Raw genomic sequence first — 18739 nt, 5'->3', positions numbered from 1 at the left:
TTCAAAAATAGAAACCAGTTACTAGGGTGCCACACCTGCTCAAGTCCCTGTTCTTAATGCTCCTCCCATTAATGACTCTCGTGCTTATTCTGAGTTTTGCTTCTGTTCCAGTGAGCCATTCTGGCTTCCTTCTTTGCTTTCATGCCTCTTTACTCTGCCTACCATCTGCCCACACTTATGTCTTGGTGCCTCAGCAGCTGCATAAATAGTCCCTGGTGGCTCCATTTCTGATCTAGTGATGAAGGCACACCAATAATATGCAACCCGATCTCTTTGAAATTTTGGTAGGATAGTGCTACCTCTTTTTGGTTTTTCAGGTGTTGGCAGTAGATACTGACAGTTACACAAAAAACCAGGAAATAGAGTAACTATACCCACAGCCTTATCATACTAATCAATATAACAATTTGATTGATGTTTTATTAAATGATCTGGGCCACATGGGGCAAAGGCATCATCACAGAGATTACAGGTGTGTTTGGAAGAAAGTAGGTCTTCCCAAAAATAAACTGCTATTGGGCAGCTATATAAATTAATTAGGTAAATGTGGGGAAAACAAAATGTCAATTAGAGAAGGATGTGAAATACTTTCCTTGAAGCTTGCATTTGTTTTACTCTGGATTGTTTTATCAGATGTTTTAATGTGTTGCAAACTGCTTTGATATTTTGCTAAAAAATATATAAAGTGGTATAGAAATGAAAATTAACACTGGAGAGAGTGAACACATAAATCCTGTTTGCAATAATGTTACAATATAGGACCCAATGAGAAACTTGTATTAGAAATCCAAAGTTATCAGAGCTTGTATTAAATGCTTCCAGTTTATGAATGTCTGTAGCTGAGCAAGATCAGAGAACTAAGTTCAAAAATATGAAGGGCCAGTGACTTGACTAAAAATATTGAGTGTTTGAATTTTTTTTACCTAGCATCTACTCCGAGGATTCATCATCCTGGGAATTTTTGAAGATATGAATAGTATAAATATGAAATACTGCAGTATTTTCCCTGTGACAGTATTTGGCTCTTAGCAAATATATCCCATCTGTGAAGAAGGAAGAGGAAAAAAAAAGATAAATGAAAAAGGATTGTATCCAATTGCAGTTGTTGGCGGTTAGATTTTTGATACCATCCATTAGCTTGGATTTTGGCTAGGCTACCCTTCCCCAGTTGGCCATATTCTGCTTATCATCCATAGCAGGTCTGGTCTTGAGTGTACCAACCACTCCTGGCTTTGAGCCCAAAGACCCTGGCCATCTGCTGTTCAGTTCTCTGTTAGCGAGTTCCCTGTTTAATTATCTGTTGGCCGACTTCCACTCTGTAATACGCCTGAAGGCCCTGGCCCAGTACTTTATTGTCCTTTCAGGTCTACCTGATCTTTGTTCCATTTGGCTTCCTCTTCTTCCACCTGGTATGTTGCAAGCAGGATTTGATTGAAAGTCACAGTCACATTTTGGGTGGTGGGTAATGAGGAAAGAAGGCACTTGGGCATGCTAAACATGACTTGGTGTTGTAACTTCAAACTGCAACACCTGCTTTGGAAGAAATATTCCTAAATGGCAATATTAAGGGCTACAGCACACTTACGTTATCAGTTTGAGGATTCTGTTAATCCAATGACATTAAAATTGATATGATAAGTAAAAAAATAACAACAGTATATTGTATAAAAGTAGATCTGGCTCACAGGTTTTTGTTACCCACAGGCAAAATGGCTGTGGACTCAAAAGAGAAATTTGCCATTTTAGTCACCATTGGTAGTGGTGTTGCCACTTCCCTTAACCCAGCAGCTGCCATTTTTCATTTCTAGAATGCATTAACTTGAAAGCTCCTTGATCACTCCCTTGCCTACAGCCTCTCCCTGTGGCTTCATGCTAAATACCTTACCCCACTGGAAGCTGCTGATGGGTAGGTGGTGAGAAGGAAGAACAGCACCCTCAGGCCCCAGGCCCCACTAGCAATGGTAACTTCTTCTTCTTCTTCTTCTTGCTGCTGCACCTTCCAAAAACTTTTACTAGCTACTTAAATAACTCTGGAACACGTGATCACTCTAATTGTGAACTCAAGTGGCGAGTGCCACCAGGACTAGAGCGAAAACTAAACCCTGAGAAACTGAGGGAGATATTGGCAAGCTCAGGGCAGACCCAAGATTTGTAGAAGTTAAAACCTATGGGGCAAAATAATCCCTAAACAGCTCAGTGAGGCCTGAGCATGTATAGTAGTCGTGGAATGCTGGGTAGTTGGAAAAGGGCAGCAGTGGGGAAGTGCCACCTAGGATTTAAATCCAATTTCAGTTTTTTTATTTCAGTTGTATGAAATATATCCTAACAGAAAATCTGAAATTTAAAGCATAGTTGCTAAAGTATATGCTTACATATATTCTTGTGGCAAAGTATTCATATTTTGTCAATCAAACTGAATAAACAATTCTTGTTGTGGTCATGAAGAAACACTTCTTTGCACTGTAACAATCAGCCATTGCTTTTAGAAAGCTCTGGATTTGGTCTTCAAGTAAGTGATTTTCTAATGCTGTTGCATGCAGTAGTGGATGACTTGGTGTGGTAGAGGTGTCCCAGCAGGTGAGTTGCTGCTGCTTACCAGGAGGGTGAGGGGCAAGACAGTGGCAATGTCGGTGCTGTGCAAATGCACAACAGAGTCTGGTGCTTCTGCTGCTGTGTTTGCACTGCACCACTCTCCTCGTCCCTCTACCTCGGGGAGTAGCAGTGACTTAACCGCTGGGATGTCAAGCAATGCTTCTGGTTGCATTTATATGTAAGAGCCAGATAAATTTCACAGTTTAATAATTTACAGTATTTTGTGCTGTCCAGTAACTTTGTTCTCTGGGCAACTTACAACAAGAAAACATTAAAATACAGTAGTAATTAATCAACCTTCAATAAAACAATAATCAGAAATACAAACATGTCAAAAGCAGCAAGTAAAACAGTATAATAATATACACAGCATTGCTAAAAGCAGAATCTAAAATGAACAAATCTGAAAACCCTGCAAAAATAAGATGTTCCCCTGGTACTGAAAAGCATATAAGAAAGGTGCCAGGTGAGTGTCTCTAGGAAGGGTATTCCATAACCAGGGTGCCATGATAGAAAAAGCCCCCACTTAGGAGCACCCAGAAAAAGGCCTCTGAATATCTCAAGATAGGAATTAGCTACATATTAGAGGAGACAGTCCTTCCAAATGTACTGACCTGATCTCTGAGATCATCTTTGGAGGTCTTTCTCCAGGCATTCCTTCCCATTTCCCTCTTTGATACAACAACCTGGGAAGTTCTGCCCAAGTCCTGGTAAAATGTAGGCATGGCACAATATTACAACAGTGTTCTTGCTGAGCTGATTTACATTTCAATTTCTGTTGATTGCACCCCAAGTCTGTAAGGGTTATAATTCTGCAGTGCAAAAGACAAGAGGCCTGTATGACTAGAGGTTTTGAATAATGTTCTTGGGTGGTGAAATAAGCTCTATTTATTTGATACAGCAAAATGTTTTGGTTTGCAATTCATTGGAGTGTATGCTCATTCAGAAAAATAAAACAAAACACAAAATTGGAAATACGTTTTAGAGCATTTCCTTTTTAATGATTTAAATTTCCTTATTTTAAACTAATCAAGTTTTGGAAATAAGTGTAATTGAAATTATAAGGATTTACCTTTATGTATGTTATAGATAAGTTGCAAGGATTTCATGGTGGTCCGTAAATGCTGACAGTTGGCTCATTTTGCTTTATAGGCTTGCTCTGCCTGTACAGAAGATGAGAGTTGTCCCTCAAAAACAAGGCTAGAAAAGTCTTGCTCTGCCTGTGACATTGAGGGACCTTTTTAAAGTATGCATTTCCGAAACTGGTTTCAATCACTGTTGGTGGTCTTTGTACAGTTTCTTTGTAATAAATAGCACAGTGTGACTGAAAACAGTTTCACAAGTGTTAAGAATTCCTTTAGACTAGAATGTGTCACTTGTGGGTGTTAATGTGGTATAGAAACTACCAGAGACCCATTTGAAATTGAATGTACATTCCAGCTAATGTAGTTCTTTCATCTGTCAAAAACTAACTTAAGCATCACTTTTGAAAATGGCCTAATTCATCTCTGTTTCTTAATCTTAGATTCATTGTATGAACATCCATATCTGCTATGAAAATTGGTATATAACATAAGTAAAATAAAAATCAGAAATGCCTGTCACAATGAGGAAATACATAGAAGAGGTCCAAAAGTTTGGTTGTCCTTGGTTCACTAATTTCTTTTTTAGGCCTTTGCATAGAGTTGTTTGTGGTCATATGAAATGTAACCCGTTTCTTTTGTCCCTTCATTTTTACAAAAAGTAGTGCATACTATCTTGCTACTATCTTACTTCTGCAAACAACAGATAATTGCTTTTCATTGTCAGGCTGTGAACTGCAGTAGGTCCAGCGGTATGCCTCTTGCTTTATTTTCTATATTAGACAAGGAAGTACAGATTTCTTTTAAAAAAATTAAAAAACCCTTGTGTGATGCCATAATTGGCATTTCATTCACTAAGTGTTTAAACTTTCTAACCAATCTGAGGCAAATACAACCTCTGCTTCATTGCCAGCTGTGCATGTTGCTATGGGAACTCAGTAGGGACTAGCTGCTGATTACTGTTCTAAGGACCACACCTGGCTTATTTGCATTCAATTTAAGTTGGGGAAATTTCAAAAGAAGAAAAGGGGAGCTTAGATTAGCCAGTGGGCAGCCAGAAAAGGCTTGTCATTTTGAGGCTGCCAGTTTGGACGACAAAAGCTGTTTTCTTATTCATCAGACTTCTTGGCTGACCCACACATCGTTTGGAATTTTGTAGATATTTTGGAAATGGGTTGTTGGTTCAATCTTGATGCTACTTCAAATTCTCTTGCATCGTTGTCTCTTATTACCTCAATCCAGCAAATTTCATTGCACTGTTCTGCATCTATAATATATTGTCCGATTAAAGTGATATATGTTATGCAGGGAGAATGCTGAACAGATTTTTGTTCTTGAGAAATTTCATCTTGCATTAAGCAAAGGTTGAAATCATAGGGAGAACTTCCATTTTTACCTCTTACATTTCAAACAGTAGGAGGGTTATGAAAGAATGGACCACTTCAGGTTATTTTACCTTGGTTTATTAAGAGGAGCTAGCTGTGCATGATATTTTTGCTCATGCACAGAGCCCTTTTTCTCCTGGTTACCAGTTTCTGAACAAGTCAAGTTCTTAAATCTCCCCCTCCCTTTTTTTTTTAAGCTGGCTTCAGATCTTTGCTTGCTCTGAAGCTAGTAATGGTAGATTCTTGGTTCAGACAAAATGAGAAGCTACAGTTTAATTGTGGCTCATTGTGAAAGGACTGCTTGTGTGTGCCACAAGCTTGTATATGGCTGCTTAGTAAGCCAGTGTAATGTTTGTCTGAACACAGATATTGGTGAAGGAGACCAGTGGAGCTATTTTCACAGATTCTTGCTCATATATTGAGAGCCAGAATGTTAGCCATGTCTAATACAGTGGTACCTCGGGGTAAGTACTTAATTCTTTCCAGAGGTCCGTGCTTAACCTGAAGCACCACTTTAGCTAATGGGGCCTCCTGCTGCCCCTGCGCCACCGGAGCCCGATTTCTGTTCTCATCCTGAAGCAAAGTTCTTAAGCTGAAGCACTATTTCTGGGTTAGCAGAGTCTGTAACCTGAAGCGTATGTAACCTGAGGTACCACTGTATTTATTATTTTATTTCTCTGCAATGTGAGATTCACACATGTACAGAATTATGAACTTTCTTCCACAAAGTATTAAATACTGAAATAAAACACAAATATTTGAAAACCCATAGTGCATAACTCCATGCTAGGTTTTCCATATGCAGGATTCCCAAATCTGGGTAGCTTAATTGTATATTGTGCATAGCATATCTCCTGACGATGCAAATGCAGTTCACCACATTAACATCTGGCCTGTATAATTTCCAGCAGGTGTTATGGACCACATGTTGAGATAGTTGCATTGCATGGGGTTTGACTAGATGACCCTATGGGTCCCTTTCAACTCTGCAATGCTATTTTACGTATGCTCTTCCAGCATACTGATGGCAGCCTGGAAAAGGACAGTGTGATGTTCTCTTATCTGACCATTTTCCTCTTTCAATTAAAGGGCTCTTCAGTTCAGTCCAACTATCAGTTCTGTTTTGTCTTTTCAAGAGAAATAGCCAATTTGTTAGGTTGTTCATATTTTTCCTCTTAGGCAATCTGGCAGTACAGCTGGGTCTGTTTTGATCTTCCTGCTACTCAGGTAATGGAGCAGATTTCAATTTTGATTATTTGTTTGGATGTTTAATGTATATTTGAAAATTACATTCAGTTTTTAATATTGCCGTCCTTGAGAACTAGCAGACTATCCACCCCCCATAAGAGCCCAGGATTGTATACTAAGGGTGTGGCAGTCTGCCCTACCCCCCGATAACCCCCCCCCCAATTTAAAGAGTGCAGAGCCTTAATTTTTCACATGTAACACTAGAGTAGGATACAGCACCTTCAGACAAATATTGTAAGTTAATTTTGTCCGTACACTGTTAATGAAGGTTAAATAAAAATAATAAATAATAATAATAAAAGCTGTGTGGTATCCACAGGTTTATACAACAATACTTTTTGTAGTTTAAGGAACTGCAGCTTGTTTTCTGATGTCAATTTTGTATTTATTTCATAAAATTTATATACCTCTTGATTGTAGGAAAAAAACCTTAAAGCAGCGTACAAAAAATATATACCGTATTTTTCGCCCTATAGGACGCACTTTTTCCCCTCCAAAAATGAAGGGGAAATCTGGGTGCGTCCTATGGGGCGAATGCAGGCTTCGCGGACCTCTCCGCTAGCAGCGGGAGCGCTCCCGCTGCTGGCGGAGAGGTGCCTGCATGCTGAAGCCTGCGCGCGCTGAGCTCAGCGCGCCCAGGCTTCGCGGACCTCTCCGCTAGCAGCGGGAACGCTCCCGCTGCTGGTGGAGAGGTGCCTGCATGCGGAAGCCTGCGCGCGCTGAGCTCAGCGCGCCCAGGCTTCGCGGACCTCTCCGCTAGCAGCGGGAACGCTCCCGCTGCTGGTGGAGAGGTGCCTGCATGCGGAAGCCTGCGCGCGCTGAGCTCAGCGCGCCCAGGCTTCGCGGACCTCTCCGCTAGCAGCGGGAGCGCTCCCGCTGCTGGCGGAGAGGTGCCTGCATGCCGAAGCCTGCGCGCGCTGAGCTCAGCGCGCCCAGGCTTCGCGGACCTCTCCGCTAGCAGCGGGAGCGCTCCCGCTGCTGGCGGAGACGTGCCTGCATGCCGAAGCCTGCGCGCGCTGAGCTCAGCGCGCCCAGGCTTCGCGGACCTCTCCGCTAGCAGCGGGAGCGCTCCCGCTGCTGGCGGAGAGGTGCCTGCCTGCCGAAGCCTGCGCGCGCTGAGCTCAGCGCGTCCAGGCTTCGCGGACCTCTCCGCTAGCAGCGGGAGCCAGCACTGGGCTCCCACGGCTTGCAGAGAGCTGCCTGTTTGGGGGCTGGGGTCGGGGGAAGCTCGGGCTTCCCCAACCCCGCGCCTGGGGGGGAAATAATTTTTTTCCTTTATTTCCCCCCCAAAAAACTAGGTGCGCCTTATGGGACGGTGCGTCCTATAGGGCGAAAAATACGGTATATGAACAAAAAGATATATATGAACAAAACAAAAAAAGATTCTTAAGCAGCAAATGCCACCTATCCCTTTTAAATAAGACTCCAGAGCTACTTGTTGGACATTCACAACTAGGAAATGATGGCATTTAAAACAAATTATTGTGGACCTTGGAATTACAGTTCTAAGTACATCCAGTTCCCTCTTTGCACTTGGCTACCTAGCCCACTATCTTCATTCCCCAGGTGTATCTGCTGTTGCTTACAATCTCATTAGTGTGAGTGAATTTTGACAAAAATCATTGTGCTTGCATCAACAGGTGTTGCACTGCCTACTTCTACTAGGAATCATATCCATTTTTTCTCTTGACATTCTCCTCCTGTCTTACCAGTTCCTTGCCCAGACAGTTGCTTAGGTCACTGGGGGAGGGAAATACATGGATTTTTGACTCTTAAAACTATCATGAGTGATAAAAAGAGACACTTCACAAGCAGGTACTTGCTGTATTGCTCATAGCAACATATGATTTCCCTTATACTGAGGCAGATCAGTGGTACACCCAGCTGTTTGTGGTCTGCCCTCATTGGTTGCAGCTGTCTTGGGGGTTTCAGGCAAATCTCTTTCCTGCCTTATCTGGAAATGCTAGAGATTGACCTGGACCTTTTGCATACAAAGCATATGCTTTATTTCTGGGCTCCTGTGCTGCAGTTTTCTAGCAAGCAGCTGGTGGTCTTCTTGAAAAGGTACCAGAAAGCCTTCACTTCTTTATTAGTATGAGTAATTGCTTCTGTGAATCAAATTAAATACATTGAGAGATACTTGAGAAGCACAGGGTTCCAGTTCAAGGCTATTATTGAATATTAACTGTGCCTTTTAAAAATAATTTGGTATAGTTCAGCACTACAGTTGTTTGAGCATAATGGGGTCTCATGACTTGCAGTGCATAAGAGTCCAGTCAAATCAAGGAAAAGTTAAGAGTTCTGTTTTCACACACGCACACACAACCTTAAATGGTGCAGAATGGTCTATTCTGTGATGGTTGTTGGGAGAGTACAGTGGTGCCCCGCAAGACGAATGCCTCGCAAGACGGAAAACCCGCAAGACAAAAGGGTTTTCCGTCTGCAGAGGCGCTTCGCAAGACGAATTTCCCTATGGGCTTGCTTCGCAAGACGAAAAATGATGGAAAAAATCGAATTTTTTTTTTTGCTCCAAAACCCCTTATTCTGAATCGCTAAGCTGCTAAAAGCATTTTAGCAGCAAAACCGCTAATCCCCCCCCTAAAAAAGCTGTTTTTAGCCCTTTTTTAGCCAATAGCGCTAATAGCGCTACTCCGTCAATGGGCTTGCTTCGCAAGACGAAAAAACCGCAAGACGAAAAGACTCCCGGAACGGATTCTTTTCGTCTTGCGAGGCACCACTGTATTTGCAAGAGTGGGTCTGCATTAACAGACCAAACTCTAGTATGTGACTCTCACTAACTTTAGAGTGTGTGCACTTGTTGATTTGCAAGTTTTCCTTGTTATAGGTCCTCTGGAGCTATTTTTTTATCCCTGCCAGATTCAACAACATTCTTCTGAGCCAAATCCCAGTCTTCAGCCCAAGAGCAAGAGGGACGTGGAACTTTTGGGAATTGTAGGCACATTTCAGATTTAGAGAGAATTCTGTGGATACCAATCACAAAATTGTGTTCATGCAAGGGGATGGTATAACACAACATGGATGGTGTGGGAGGCATGTGTAGTATAAAATTGAGATACAGTCATTGCTGCTTATCCCCACCCTACCCCCAATGCTTGGCATGTCCTGCTGGTCCTGATAGTAGAGATGCAGCCATAAAGGCATGGCAACCTTGTTTTTCCCATTCCAATCCTAAACCTAAGCCTATGCTGCATACTGTACCCACTTACCTGAGAGTAAGTCCTGTTAAACACAGAGTTTCTTCTGAATGGAAATGTAAACCATTGTACTGTGAATTCTCACTGGCTAAAAACACTGATAGGCAGGAGCAGCCATCATGACTCATTTTACAGAAATTACATAGACTGATACCTGCACATTTTGCTTAATAACTTTATTTCTAAGAGCGTTAGAGACTTTCTTTCATTATTATTAAATGAAAGCTCAGAGTCTGGGGCTCCTGTCTGATGCCAGAGAAGGCCTTCATGAGTGCCAGGTGCAGAGGGTAGTGGCTGCATCTATGGGATTGCTAACTGTTCATTTCAGTGGGTTCTTAGTGGCACCCTGGCCAGCCTAGGCCATCACCCTCTACCCCCTTGTCAAAGTTCTCTTCCTTTTAAAAGCAGTTGCTGATGAAATCTATTTCCTTAGGGGGGGAAACAGAACCCCTTCTACCTGATCTCTGAAATTGAATGTAGTGTTAATTGGAGAGAGAATGGGATCTTAAACATCAATAAATTTTGTCCCTACTTTATTAAAGTGTGGTCACTAGGGGAAAACCCCATACTTATTTTCTAGCATGGCTGTGCTCTTGTAGTGGAGTGGTAGGGCTGTGGGGAGAAAATGCACCTCATTTCTGACAGCTGCAAATGGTCAGGTAAGAAGACCTTATATTACAGCTCCCCTTTCTGCCTCTAGAATTTGGTAAAAACAGAGATGAAGTACCAGATGGGAATTATGCAAACGAGGCATGCTAATTTAGCACACCTTATTTGCATGATTAGCACAGCTGTTTTGCATAATATGCAAATTCTTATTCTGGCTTTAGGGGAGTTGGGATGTGACAGCCATATTCTCACAGCAGCAAGGAGGGGAGAGCAAGAGCAGGGAAAGAATTCTGATTAAAGAGTTGTTCTTGTTCGTGCTGCAGAGCTGGAGAAAGAACAGGACTCAGTTGGCTGTGGTCAGTTACAAACATAGGATTATATGCAGTGTTAGATATACTCAAAGTAGACTCATTCATATTAGTGTACATGATTAACTTAGGTCCATTAATTTCAATAGATCTATTCTGAGTGGAATTCAACTGGATACAACTAGTGTCTTCCCAGTGTGAGTGCCTGACAGTGCAGAAAGCATACTGCTAAGTAACAGTATTCATGTCATTTTCACTCATGTTTTTTTTCTTCTTCAAACCATGTGATGAAAGGAGTAGGGACTAAATAGCTATTTGAAAAAAGTTTCATTTAGAATTCAAGAGACTTCACAGCTTCTAAAATTCAAATAATGGAATAGATACAATCATATGCTAGAATACAGTGCAGATTTACAAGAATAACACAGAGCTGATTCATTTTTGTGCTTTAAAATTAGGCTAGGTATATATGCAGACAGCGGGTGGCGCTGTGGGTTAAAGCCTCAGTGCCTAGGGCTTGCCGATCGAAAGGTCGGCGGTTCGAATCCCCGCGGTGGGGTGCGCTCCCGCTGTTCGGTCCCAGCGCCTGCCAACCTAGCAGTTCGAAAGCACCCCTGGGTGCAAGTAGATAAATAGGGACCGCTTACTAGCGGGAAGGTAAACGGCGTTTCCGTGTGCGGTTCTGGCTCGCCAGAGCAGCGATGTCACGCTGGCCACGTGACCCGGAAGTGTCTCCGGACAGCGCTGGCCCTTGGCCTCTTTGAGTGAGATGGGCGCACAACCCTAGAGTCTGTCAAGACTGGCCCGTACGGGCAGGGGTACCTTTACCTTTACCTTTATATGCAGATTTAAACTATGTGAATTTAGTCCATAGCACAGACAGATGTCTGAAGTCTTGTTAATCCCAGTTCAGTTCTCTGTGAAGCTTGCGTCTCAATGAAACTGGGAAGTCAGTGAGTTTGTGCTCTTGATTTTTAGGGGTGGAGGTGGGGATCCCAGTGAGCCCTATGGCCACTTAGGTAATAAAAGACAGGTGACTAAAATTGTTTACTCAAGGACATTTCACAGATCATGCAGAGGCAAACCCAGGTTTACTGTTGAACATTGCCTAAAACAGCAGTGGGAAACGAATGGCCCTCCAGATGTCATTTGACTACAACTTACTATTCCTGATCAGTGGCTATGTGGGCTGGGGCTGATGGGAGCTGGAATCCAACAGCATCTAGAGATCCCCCCTCTAGTTTAGAGGGAGTGGCTGCCAGTCATGGCTGCCAGTCATGACTCCCTGATGAGTGTACCTGTATGATACACATGTAGTTCCTACATTCACGTTTTATATCAAAACATGTTAGCTACATGCCCTAAAAATGTAGTGCGTGAAATAGTAAGATTTCCTGTCCCACTTCAAGAGAGTCTACTGAAATTTGGTTTACGAATTATGTAATTGCAACTGAAATTATGTATAATTCTATATTCTGATTGTGAATTGTTTTTGTTTGTTTGTTCTGAAATTGCTGTTTTCTTTTGATTGTGTTAAATGTTATTTTGGACAAGTAAGCACTGATTTGCATGGGGCTTGTGCTCTGGGTCATTGTGCGCATATGTGAAATCGCTTGCAGTTGAAACACCCTGCTCTGCCCATTTAGTGACATTTTTTTATTACGTCTCCAGGTCACTTCAGGGTTTGGCGCTTTGCGTGATCATGTACAAACCACTTGCACCTAAAACACGTGTTGCCTGCATTTTGTTTTTATTGTGAGTTGCCTCCAGAGCCTTGTGGGGTAGAAGAGCAGGTTTAAATTTTTTTATTTTTTTTTTACTGTAGTTTAGCAGTCTAATCTGAGGTAATCTCTAAAAATATTAATTAATCACCTGTTTTGAAGGGTGAGTTTACATAACCTATATGTTAATTATTTCCTTTATAACCTACCTTTTGAGCTCAGAACCTGGATCTCCCCAGTCCTAGACAAGCCTTCTAACCACTATGCTACACTGACTTCAATATATCCTGTTGTCTTTCAGAGAGTGGTTGCCAAATTTAATAGCAGATATCTGTGGCTATAGCTTTTATGTATGTTTTGGTCAGAAAAATAGGAATAAACATCTCTGTACTTTTTACATTTTTGCTTCCAGCAGAGCAGTCTACTCACTGGGATTGTGCCTACTTCTGGCCACAGTGAGAATCCTTCTCTAACAAATTTATTCCTCTAGAAGAAGAGACTCTCTAGGTACCCAGTCTGAACAGGGTAGGGTCTCAACTTTTTGAAATATTCATACACCAACTTGAATGTGCAAACTTAGGAACCAAGAAAAGACAGAGAAGGTGACAGAGGCAGCCCTTTTTGTACCATTCATAATCCCCCATTAATCAGTGAAAAGAGAGGACATGTTACTGAGTAGTTGCCTAAACTCTTCTACATCCATCAGGACAGAAATTTTGCAGATAAAGCAAAATTTCCATTTCTCCCTTTGCCCACAAGGCAGTCAGGAACAGTTCAAGAGCAGCTCTATCCCCCTGAACAAAAAATCCAGTCTTTCAGGATATTCTGCATTACACCACTCAAATTGTGGGGTTTGTAGGTGACCCAGTTTGGAACAACCCCCCCCCCCCAAAAAAAAAAAACGTATTTGCATACGCACACAGGCTGGGAGCCTCAATGGTGCCCCTCTGGAGGCTTCATCCGGGGCAAAACACCTGGGTTAGCATGCCCCCCGCCCCGGTAGCTCTGCAAAAGAGCCAAATGTAAATGTAAACAACAGCATTCAGTGTGGATAACTTTCTTGGAATGATAGATATGAGAAAGAAAAAAGGCAGAGATCAAAGCATGGCTATTAAGTTTTCCAAGATTATGGGAATTAAAAAAGACTCTTAAGGGTCTGTTGCAAACTATTGCACAAGAGTTGTATTAGTTTCCTGGGTTAAGGCTATGATAGGAAAACCCAGGCATTGACAGACAATGAGATCCCTTGAAGCCCTTGCAAAATTGAGTTCAAAAATTACAAAGAACAGTGGGGAGCAGATATCTAGCAATAAGTGAAGGCTTCAAGCAAAAATTGACCAGTACCATACTTCTAGTTTGGGATTCCTGTTAAAGTTATTGTTAAGCCATGGAGAGTTTTCCCTAAGTCAATAGAGGGGAAGGTCACTGTGGAACATAGTGGAATTTTCATTTTCCCACTATGGGTGGTCAGTGATAAAGTGCAGGGGAAGTGCAAAAGGAGTCTTGTCTGCAACCTTTTAGCTTGGGGGTTCCTAGTGCTAATGGGTGCTAATGCGTTTAATTTATCCCAGGAGGATGCTCAGTGCTTCCTGTATAGTTCTTTCCCCCTTCAGTACCCTAGGAAGTCAATCACTAGGTGTGCTGCAAAGCTTAATTAAATTGGAACTGGGCAGAGAGCAGGGTGTATATACATTCCATAGACCCCCACACCTACTGAATATAGGGTGGAATGCTTAGGTAGTCTGTGTTAACATGACTAGTCCTGTGCTAGATCACTTTTCTAGCAATATAGAGACGTTTGAACCAATAATCTTGGGAGACACTCAGAATGGAGGAATGTACTTACATAGCAACAATATTCAATCTACTTCTCTCTTCTCAAAAGGTGTGGCAAATATTTGAAAGGTAGCTGACAAGTCCAAATTAATTGAGACATGTATTTTTTTAATGTATTTTTATTAAAGATTTTCTTGATTTACAAAGGTATGTGCAATGTCTCTCGTAATTTTTTTCCATGTAACATTTTTAAAAAACAAACAAACAAATCGGTTTCATTTGTTGAGACATTAGGAAGAATAGGGGGAAAGAGGTGGGGGGGAGATGAGTGGGGTTGGGGTTGGGTGGTGATGTTTCTATTTTACTTAATATATGTGGGGTTTGGGTCAGGAGACATGTAGTTTTTGAGTTGGCAAATAAATCAGAGACTTTTGAAGTAAACTGTTTCCTCCTTACTGAATTTATAAAATAAATTAGCCGTGAATAGTTACAAGGATTCATCTTTGATTTGATACTATTTGTAATTATACCCCTGATATTTTGTATATTTATTTTTTACATGTTTAAAATAAAAAAATGACATAGTAAGCCACCCTAGTTTGAAGTTATGACATGGATAATGACAGGTGATGGCTAGTTGACAATTTATAAATGTTTAGGGTAAAAGCTAGAGGTGTCTTGTATGAGCATCATGTACTTCTGCTCATGCAACAGAACTTCACCATCTCCTCCTACAGGGAACCAGGCAGAGGGCCTTCTTGTCGGTAGCACCCTCCTACATCAGATGTCAAGGCAATAAAGAATTACACAACTTTTAGAAGACATCTGAAGGCAGCCCTGTATTGGGAACGTTTACGTTTTATTATGTTTTTATATTCTGCTGGAAGGGGAACCCAGCCAGATGAACAGGGCATTACTAATAAAATTACCACTGCTGCTACTATTACTACCCCACATTCCTCCAAATGCCACCTCTACCCCAACTCCACCCTGCCCTCCCCCAATTTCTCAATTTGTGGTGTAGTGGTTAAGAGCGGTAGTCACGTAATCTGGGGGACCGGGTTCGCGTCTCTGCTCCTCCACATGCAGCTGCTGGGTGACCTTGGGCCAGTCACAGTCTCTCAGCCCTACTCACCTCACAGAGTGTTTGTTGTGGGGGAGGAAGGGAAAGGAGAATGTTAGCCGCTTTGAGACTCCTGAAGGGGAGTGAAAGGCGGGATATCAAATCCAAACTCTTCTTCTTCTTCTTCTTCTCTCCCCCATACCAGAGCATAAAAACTCTCTCACTCACAGAGAGAGCGAGACCCTTCTCCCCACTCCCACAAATCATTTACTACAGACATGAGTCTGCTCCATTTTCTTCCTACCCCTCTCCCCTGCCTTTGAGAAACAGCCAGTGAAAGCAAAGAGATGATGGACTAGGACAAATACAGTATAAAGAGATACCAGGTCAATTATACACCTCAGTTTACATACCATAGTTGTGGGTAAGCAAATGGCACAGACTACATGTAATGTGTAAAACTAAATAAGTTACATTTTATTTTAAAATAACACTATGAACCAATGGTGATGTTAGCTTGTATGGTTACTGTATATTGAATTTTACTTACTTACTGTTCCTTTAACTCAGAATGATTACACAATAAAGTACTCTTTTTAAAGAAGATACAGTACTTTGAGTTATTCCACCCCCACCCCCACCCCCCGTATTTAAACCTAGATTTTCCTAAAGGACTCACACCCAGTTTGCACTCATCAACTAGACCCTTTTCACTGCCTATGCCCTTTTGCCTCTGGAGTCTCTCAAGCTTGAGTTCTGCTGAAGTCTTTGCCTAGGTATAGCAACTTCTCTCACTTCAGGCACTCAGCAACCCCACTGACTCTTGCCTTCAGAGTTCTTCAGCTCTTGGGTTGTCCCAGGTATCCCAGAACTTCTAAGCCTCAGTGTCCTCCACCTGGCTGCAGCTTCGTCACAGCTTCTTCTTGAATCTTCTGTTGCCGTCTTCTGCTGCTTCTCTTCCACTCTCAAGGCACACTATTGGCTGGAGACTTCCCATTTATGTCCAAGCAGGGTCTCCCTCGCACCAGTCATTTCAAATTTGGGTGAAATTCACCTCCTTCATCATGCCACAACTCTGGTTCAGCGGGTTGAGACAGAATGTCCACTTACTAAACCAGTTAGAACTTGCAAATTTTCAGTCCACAGTGTCTGTCTATAAAAACAGAAACCTCAGTCTCAGAGCTCTTATCTGCCACAAAGTAAAGTGGCAGTTAACTGAACATTGCAGCCACCTGCAGGCTCCCTCTGAGACTTTGTGTTTGTCACAGCTCATGGCAGTAAATCAAGATAGTTATAGCCGATTAACCCTTTACATTCAACAGTGTGAATTCCCTTATAGATTCCTTTGACACAAAACATTACCTAAGAATAAAAAGTGATTTCTTCACATGGATTCCCCCCTTTTTTTTACGCAAAGACTGTTTACTTATGAGTTCAAAGAAAGAATAGAATTGCCCGAGATTGAGAAGGTAGACATCTTTGAGTAGGTGGTTTAGCTGGGAAGTAGATTTCTGCCAGATTTGGTCTGATGAAGAAATATGAGAGCAACAATAAGGAGAGCTTCAGAAATGGCATTTACTTGCTCATTTTTATGAACTATATAGGGAAGCATGAAGATGGCTGAAACTGTATGCTAGGTGTGTATGTGTCTGTGTACTATTAGAAAAGTACAATGTTTGAAGTGGTACTGAATTGCTAAGAAGCAGTTGCATCACAAGTACTGTATCTATTGTGGGCTTGTGTCAGTGAAGCTTCTGGCTTTGGTTAGCAGAATAGGTGTGGGGCAACAGAAAATATATCATTGTTCCAATTGGAACAAAGCTGTTTGCATTTCTGAAGAAAGTGAAAGTTGACTAAAGTAAAATTTTCACAAAAATACTTGAGATCGGGAAAGGAGCAAACCAGGAGTGGTCCAATACCAAGCTCCTGAAGATTTTTCTAGAAACAGGAAGTCAAAATATTGGCAAACTGAAAATCCAAATCACACATTTCAAATTTAGAAATTGGTCTCACACATCCTTGCTCATCTGAAGAGCTGCAGGCTCTCAATGGCTTAATTGTTCAAGAGGTGATCTTAGCTGATGACAGGAATGCAAGATGATGTTGCCTCCCCTCTACCAATACATGTTTGTGTTGTCTAACGCCTGCAAGTTCATTAGAATGGCACCCAGGTATTATGAAACATGGAAGTTTCATAGATTGTGTCTTAAGTTTTTGTTTATGCTGAACTTGTTGAAGCTAGGCTGATCTGTACAGTTGGTGAACAGGACATACTGGTAGTAGTTACATAGCTATGTTATTACAAATGATACAGGAATGGCACAACCTAACGGTTATGTATTAGAACTTTAAAGGGCTAGGTAAAGGGACCCCTGACCATTAGGTCCAGTCGTGACCTGTGTCCTCAAAGGGCTAGGAGACCAGCTGAAATGCAGTACTGTATTGGATTATTTGGGGAGGGGGGTTGTTTCACAGCCTAATATCTGCTGGGAAGAACATACAAGGAGGCCAAAGCTTTAGTACAGTGCACATTTGCCATTTTGATTAAGAAACATGCATTGAGGATGGTTTAAGAATGCTGTACTGCAGGTCCTCTGATTTTGCCTCTTTCATTTTTTGGCCCATCATTCCTCATACTTTATGGTTTATTATGTCTTGCCTACCAAACCCCAGGCTAGCACAGTAGTGCTAGATGTTATAGGACCCTGGAAAATATCAGACCACACTCCTGTGCTATTGCACTTCCAAGAACATCTGCGTCTGATTTATTCAAATCTCTATAAGTTCAATACTTCCCTTTTGACCAAAGTTCATGAATAACAGCCACAAGCCTTTCAGGAATATTTTGTCATGAAAGACTATAGGAAATACATGGACAGTAAAATACAGATGAATGAGGTTAAACAAACAATAGCCAGTTTTAAAGGCCACAAATCTCCAGGATCTGATGGTCTCTGAAGTGATTGGTGTATTTTTAAAAGATTCAAGAACAACATATTATACAAAATCCCTTATTCCTGGTTCTCTTTGTGGATTATTGTAATTCCAGAACTACAGAAGGATTTGAATGATGTTCCTTCATAACTTCAGCTTTTTATTTAGAAACTTGACTGCAAAATATTTACTGGAATTAATGGCAACTCATCTCAATAATATTATTTCAAACTCAGAACAGGCAAGATTTATAAAAGAGAGATAAATATCATATCTAATCAAGGAAAGTATAGATTGAATAATACATAGTAGATGTCCAGAACCCCCTTGAGTATTTTTGCTTTGGATACATAGAAAGCATTTGATTGCGTTGAATGGCTTTTCTTGTGTGAGTGTTTAGAAGTTTCGAATGGGTGCCCTTTTCTCTCAAGTCATTGCACTTTATACAGCCTTCTCTGTGGTGGTGCCTAAGAATCACTTCAGCTCAGAACTATACAAAATCTCCAGGATTACAAAGGAAGGTTGCTCTCTATCACCCTTGTTTGTTTGTTTTTGATCCTCAAACCATTATCTCAAAAAGTTGAACTTTAATTTTGTTACCAGGAAAGTTCAAGGAGATTAAAACCTGGAAGACCCCTCCCCCTCCTCAAAAAGCAACTCTTCTCAAAGGCTATATAACTTGTTAGAAGAAAATTTTATGACAGGTCTTGTTGGCCTCAAATCTATAAAGGAGAAATCACTGAAAAGAATAAACAATCTGCAACGAAACACAAAGAACACTATAAACCAATCTACAGTAATGTAAG

General features: G+C 41.5%; 1 protein-coding gene and 1 long non-coding RNA gene across 5 annotated transcripts in view; one reads left to right on the top strand and one right to left on the bottom strand.

Annotated features, from left to right (window-relative positions):
* The window catches only part of POU2F1 (POU class 2 homeobox 1), a 99452-nt gene that overhangs the window by 25224 nt on the left and 55489 nt on the right, over positions 1-18739 (top strand). The gene's annotated exons all lie outside the window — the stretch shown is intronic.
* LOC310677047 overlaps positions 1-18739 on the bottom strand; it is a 63363-nt gene that overhangs the window by 4279 nt on the left and 40345 nt on the right. The window lies entirely within an intron of this gene.

This window comes from Podarcis tiliguerta (genome assembly GCF_965153285.1).
Source record: "Podarcis tiliguerta genome assembly, chromosome: 4".
NCBI lineage: Eukaryota > Metazoa > Chordata > Lepidosauria > Squamata > Lacertidae > Podarcis > Podarcis tiliguerta.
The sequence above is the reverse complement of the archived record's forward strand: the minus strand, read 5'-3'. Positions and strand labels throughout refer to the sequence as shown.